The sequence below is a fragment of the Aptenodytes forsteri genome, unplaced genomic scaffold, assembly GCF_000699145.1.
Source record: "Aptenodytes forsteri isolate BGI_AS27 unplaced genomic scaffold, ASM69914v1 Scaffold106, whole genome shotgun sequence".
Taxonomy (NCBI): Eukaryota; Metazoa; Chordata; class Aves; order Sphenisciformes; family Spheniscidae; genus Aptenodytes; species Aptenodytes forsteri.
This window is the reverse complement of record NW_008794080.1, coordinates 2,150,477-2,157,630: the sequence shown is the minus strand read 5'-3', so window position 1 is coordinate 2,157,630 and position 7,154 is coordinate 2,150,477.

Genomic DNA, 7,154 nt, shown 5'->3' with positions numbered 1-7,154 from the left:
AACAGCACTGTATCTTAAATCAGGCTTGCGCAAATAAGACCTATGAAGTAGTACACACAGATTTCAGAGCGGCCCCACAGCAAGGGAATAATGCTATTTCAAGTGGATCCAGTACCAGAGGCAGTCCAGCGAGACGGACTGTAAGCCCCAGGCTAGCTCTGCCTGCAGTAATCTGCAGGGTTGACTCTGTGACAGGTTGAAATGCAGTAACAGTGTTTATGCAACTAAATCTTGTTCTAATCTATTTGTTTATGTAACCTTTGCTCATGGCCATACTGACTGACAGGTCTTGGGAATCTAAAGAAAAATCTCCTTTTTTAACTCTCTCCCATCCTTCAGCCCCTGGTTGCCAAATAAACAAATAGATTGTCAGAGATCTCGTTCATTCACTTTGAGGAAAAAATTACGTTGGTGGGGGGAAAAAAGGTACCAGCTAAAGTCCTAAGAACCCGTGTACTTCTCCATACATACAACCAAAGTTATATAGTAATGGCTAATGGTCGGCAGGTGTCCTTCAGGCTAGCGTTTCCAACCACAGAATGTACCATTTGAGCCCCAGGCTGGGAAAGGGACAGAAATCGTTTACTTAGCTCCTAGGGAAAAAATACTGCTTTCTAGCGTTCAGACATTACCTTTCTGAGTAAAGCAAGGCAATGGCATCTGTGGGAATGACACCGATTCTTCTTAGCTCGAAAGATTTACTTTCATCCTTCTCGTATTCCTTGTGTTTCCTAGAACATTTTCACCTATATGTTAACTGACGAGCTAACACCAGGAACAGTGTGCACAGCATTCTTGCTGCGGCAGTCGTAGTTCTACTGATTACTACATGAAGCGTGCCCATATCAGCTTATTTCAGTCCTTCCTGGCTAGGCTCTAAACTGGATTTGTGAAAGGATTTGAGTTAAGATGAAGCCTTTTTGGGTTTTGGGGTTTTTTTTGTTTTGGTTTTTTTGCTGCCAATTGAATAGTTCACAAAGCTGCTGCGACGTTGCCCATGTGATGCTTGTTATCTACACACATCCCGATTTAATTTCTAACCCTGTGTATTAAGGATTCATGCACAGGCCAAAACCGATCGATACCGCTTGGAATTACATGTATTTGGAGCCAAATCGCATTGCATTAGGTGTATTTAGGAGAGGTCATTATGTATTTTTGATGCATACCAGACACTATCAGTACTAGACAAACATTCTGTGCATGGATCAGGTATTCCTTACGATGTGTTGCAAAAGCAGTACAGGAACAGGCTCGGTGCCTTTTTCTACCAGGTCCCTTCACACATTAGGCCGGTCTCCTGACCGACCTGTGACCACACCGAACCGTTCGCTCCAGCAGGGACAGAAGCCGGGTCCGGGGAGCATCGGTCAGGCCCTTCGCGCGGCACTGCGCACGGGGAAGCCAGCGGAGCCCTGCAGCCTGCCGGCCGCTCCGCAGAGAGGAAGCCTCACCCACGCAGGCGGAATAAGGACTTCGTTACACGGAAAGTTCATTCCTTTTCCCCACACTCAGGATTCTTTTGATTATTTTTCTTACATCCTTGACCCTCAAGATCTCACTGCAGTCTTGCCCGGGCTTTTGGGCACCATTTTTTTTGATTTTTTTTTTTTTTTTAACACACAAAAATGCATGGGATGACACCTGTAAATCTGTTGTTGCTATACATGCAGCGGTTTGAGGTGCATGTGCCTGCAGAAACGACCGCAAGTTAAAGCAAACAGATCTTCAGCTTTCAGTTGCATAGGCTCCCAAAAACATCAGATTTTGCTCTCAGTTAAAAGTTTGCGTCCCGTAAGGCTGTACCAATCAGGGCTATATCACATACGGTGTAATTGCTGTGCCATACATATGATTTTGTGCTTTCCTGCACCTCACCCAAATCTTAAGATGCATTCCTGTCTACAGATTCATCTGCCTGCTCAGCAATCCCTCCCCATTTGTCTGAGAGTACTCATACCTTACTGACATTATGTCTGGCCTAAAGCCATTATCTGTTCCAGAGGCACTGAGAGTTAGGAAATATTGCCTCAAATAAAAGTTAGTCTTGCCTTAGAGCAACATTTGTTGTTCATCGCTACAGCTGTGTGAACAGTTTATTTTGCATGTGTGCATAAGTAATCTTGCAAGGCCTTGTCAAAGTTACGAAGTTTAGATTACTATTACCAAGGCTAGGTGGTGTACAAAACCAGAACAAAAAGCCAGATATTGCCCCCAAAAAGCTTTAAAGCCATGCAAGCCAGAGCTTCGCAAGTAGTTTTCTCTGCAAAAATCTCTACAGGCCTTGTGCACATCATCTGTGAACTTGGAGCTTATTAATAAAAGTCATTTTAAAGGAACATTTTGTACTGTTTTTTCTTAAAACAGCAACAGCTGCTGATTTTCTTAATGCAATTTACACTAGCAAAAAAACCCCCACAACCATGAGAACATGTTCCAGTAAAAGCAGACTTGGTATTTCTGAAATTCCTATTGTAAAACACAGGAAGGAAAAGTCAATTGAAAGGAATAAAGTTCACATTTTCTACATTCTGTTCCGTACAGCAAAAAAAAAAAGTCACCTCTAAGAGAACTTTTTGGTTTGCTCTATTGATTCACACCAAAGCCCAACTTTGGACAGGAGGTGGTGCTACAGCTTGCGTAAATTTTATTATTAGGCAACATCAACAGTTAAAGCATACTAGAAGCAAGAGGAAAAGGTAAAAAAAAAAAAAAAAAAAAAGGAGAACCTTTGAGTTCTGCAGAAGTGCTGATACGCAGACTTTACCTATGTATACTTTCATATCAGTAGGTGTACTATAACACTGCTGAAAAGATCTGTAAGAAGGCCCTAAAGAGAAAGCAAACGCATTGTGTGTTCATGTCTGTCAGGGACTTCAATTACCTAGCAAAAGGTGAGTATCAAAGTGCGGAAAAAGTCTGTCCTGCACAGCACGCCCTGTGCAAGCTGCAGCAGTTTTTCATATGCCCAAGGCTCCCTCGACCAGTTCTGCGTCAGAAGGAAACTGATGGGACAGATACACTCAGGTGGAAGGTTTGCGCAGGTCCAGAAAGCATTCTGCCTGCCTCTCCCTGAAGACATCGAGGTTAGCTGCAGCGTCAGGGGTTTTACTGGGCTAAGATGAAATACCAGAGTAGGAATCCAAACCCTTTAACTAGGTTAATGCTGTCTCCCCGCCCTCCTTTTCTTCTTTTGCTGTCTTTCTCCCTAGGCCCTTCTAGAGGTACCAAACACTGCTGCTTTTGACGATTTTTTTTTCCTGCTGTCCATGTTGGCCCTGTCTCCATCCCCATTTCATACCTGTAATCTTCCTGGGAGAGCTGTTCTGGCTTGTAGCCTGAGACACTCGGAGCGCTTAAAGGCAACCACCGTCAACAGCAAAGCCGAGAGAAAACAGTTCTGGCAGACTCGTTCCCTTCTGGATGCACTTATTCTCCCATTCCCGTCTTTTCTTTTGAAAGGAAACTAACAAATGACTCCCAGAATGAATCCAAATGGTATTTTATGACAGAGTAGATCTTTCTTTCACATTTTCTTTTCTGAAACAGTCAATTATCCGTAGCCTGCTGAAGCGAAGAACTAGATGTTAGTCCAAGGCCAACAGTAGATTGTGGGAGAAATTCTTATCTCAGTTACACAAGTGTGAACCTGGAGGAACTCCAGTTAGTAAACAATCTATAAAATAAGGATAACAATAACTATTATTTCAAAAAGCTGTTGTGATGGTTAACTACCAGTAATTAATGCCGGTGCAGAAATCGGGAGCCTGGGAATGAAAGGCACTATAGAAATTCTAAGTACTCATTATTTCTGCCATTCACAATTATACTTCTCGATGTAATCTATTTGTTGTAGTTAGGGTGCCCATCAAGGCTCCCTGCAGACCCTAATCTATTATATCCCTGACTGATTCACCAGCCTCAATAAAATTAGTCGCATTTTAATTGGAAAAAGTCTACCTCTTTCTAGACGCCACTTTAGCTGAAGGTACCACCAATGTGAAAGTCAAAATTCACAAATACAAGGAAGTGGGTGCGAAGGCAGAAGAACTTGAATACATTTCACTTAAAATGCCTGGATTTAAAGATCTTTCTAGGCCTGCCAAATGGGATTAAAATTAAAAAAAAAAAAAAATAAAATTTTTTAAAAAATCCTTTCATTGAAAGGGATCTATTGTAACTTTAAGATTATTAATAAATTACAGCAGGGATTAGACTTTAGAGGGAAACTGTCAACTGAATTATGCTAGAGTTACTTATCATCAGAAGGATCTACTGATGCTTGTGATTCTACAGCTGTATCTTCTTTAAGTGTTTCTCCATCCCCTGCCATGGGGTGTTCCTACAAACAGCATTAAGTACTTATATGCAGTCAACTTGATTGTAAACCAAATGGTATAGAAGGTGCCGAGCAAATATTTCACAAAGACATCCCACTGAAAAAATACATTTCAATTTCACCCACTCTAGTAGAAATAAGAATATCGTGTGATAAATGATGCAAACATGTTACTTAAGTTGGTGTCTCATGAGCAATGTGACAACACTGTTTTTAAATTAACGCATTTTAGAAAACCGTTTTGTGACAGAATATTCTTTAGCTTGAGCGTTCTGACTTTTTAAATCCATTCCTTAAGAGACTATAATCCATTTCCAACTTCTCTTTCTATTTTTCAGAGGGTTTAAGAGCAACATTACAGCAGATTTCAGGCTTACCTTTTCTGCACATCTCTTCCAGTGACCACGTCTGCCTTTTCAGCATCAGTTTCAGCTTCGCCAAAGCAAGAAGAAAGCCACCGCCTGAGCAGCCATAAAAATGGTACCATCATTTCAGCGTTCAAAACAAGACTACCTACCACCAAAGCAAGGAAATCGCCTATAAGCAAAGCGGTGTCAGACATACACAGTAAAAACTACAGTATTTGGTATCTCCCCAGATGATGAGCTACGCAATTTCACAAGAATGTGCATTTTCAAAAACATGATAGGAATGTGCCACCAGAGTCAGAAAAACCGAACACGGCAGAAAAGATACTTAAGAAATATGTATTACTATTTGGGGGCCTGACTCCTTACTTTTGTTGCTAATACTACAAAAGTCATTAAAAAGTGGGGAGAATGCAGCATCCTTTACTCTGTATTCCAAACTAGGATGTCTTGGTGATTATCCTGAAGTATAGTAAATATAATTTTGTAGTTACAAATGGAATTTTTGTGTGGGCTTTTGAAGGCCAAGGTTTTACTGTAAGAAGCGAGACCTGGATATGCACACTGAAAAATGTGGGCGTTACATTACAAAAAAATGCACCAAAAACTTAGAATATTTATAGCACAATATCTAGGTCCACAAAACATTAAACTCCCAGCTTGCCCTCAGCTGTTCCAGAGATGAACTTTCTCTGAGAAAACAAAATTATTTTTCAAATCCAGCAGGTGAGAAACACAACTGAATAAATATTCACAGCATCAACTGAGAAGCAGAGAGTGTGAATCAATCCCGGTAAAGGCTGGAATGTGCAGAATATATATTTGTTAAGGCAATACTATATACTTGAAATGAACAGACTTGTTAAAATGCCCAAGCTGAGGCAGGCAGTCTCTTAGGACATTTCCAGAATTCTCTCTGATACAACAGTGGTTACAGTATGCGAATGTGGGCAGATCAGCATTATCTTGTATTTGAACTTAGAGCCGGGCTTCTACAACAATGAAGGAAATTGTACCAGCTTCTGGCTGGAAGCGATCAGGACCATAATCAGACACACAGTGGATGCAGAGAAACATCCTTCATCTGGGCTCTCCTACACTACGTGCTGGAAGCAGACACGTTCAGACATGTGGCAAGCGGCATCTATATGTTCGGTTTATATTAATTAATTTTAGTTCCTTCAAGTGTGGTAATGTATGGGATGAAAGAGGGAACCTGTAAAGAATTAGGGCTAGGAAGGAAGTTAGTAATCAGAGATAAAGGAGGGTATAATTGTGTTCCTCACATCCTGCATTTATTTTGATTTCCAACTGGTGCTAGAACTCGGCACAGAAAGACTAGATCTATATGTTCGGTTTATATTAATTAATTTTAGTTCCTTCAAGTGTGGTAATGTATGGGATGAAAGAGGGAACCTGTAAAGAATTAGGGCTAGGAAGGAAGTTAGTAATCAGAGATAAAGGAGGGTATAATTGTGTTCCTCACGTCCTGCATTTATTTTGATTTCCAACTGGTGCTAGAACTCAGCACAGAAAGACTGAAGAACAGGAAGTTTGTGGTACAGCACAGGATCAAAATTAAAGCTCCCTGCTTAGCAACTTCGCCACTAATTCCTCCCACAGGAACTTGGAGAGGGTGAGATCTGCTCCTCCAAGCTCACCCCATCCCATCCACTGACTCACTGAAAGAAGAGCTGAATCAGCAGATGGTTATTGCATCCCAGACGTGCACGCTTCACACCCCTCTACACAAGCAGCACAGCTTGCACGGGAGACAGTGCATCTGGCTAGGATCGTTTTAACTGTTCAGCAGCGTTCTGCGAAGCAGTCAGATGTTTAAAGCAACTTTACCACTCCTCACACAGACATAAAAGTGAGCTCAAGCGAGAGCGCTGTCACAGAAAGCAGACAGTTGCTGGTCTTATCACACAACTCAAAACCTTCAGTTGTCTCAAACTTGCTTATAGAGATTATCCTGACAAGTGCGAAACTGTTGAGCAAGAAATCTGTACTTCAATATTGCTACTAATTCAGTGTAGAAATGGGAATAACAAAAGCATTGACTACGCAATATTTATTTAATAGCTAACTACGTTAAAAGTGCAAAACTGAACTACATGGAGCTTTTTCTTTTTAGAGTAAAAATTATCTACATACTTTCTTTCTTATGGGGGACTCAAAAACTAATAGAAAAAGCTAACCACACTACATCTACAGCAGGACATCTTAAATGCAATTAAAAGAATTCTAAGATTCCACAGAAACAGATGATACTTCATTAGAATCCTACTGGTTTAATTCCTATGCATTTCTCTGGCTTTTAGATTAAATGGCACTATGCAAATGCATAGAATCAAAGAATCATTAAGGTTGGAAAAGACCTCTAAGATCATCGAGTCCAACCGTCACCCCAACACCACCATGCCCACTAAACCATGTCCCTCAGC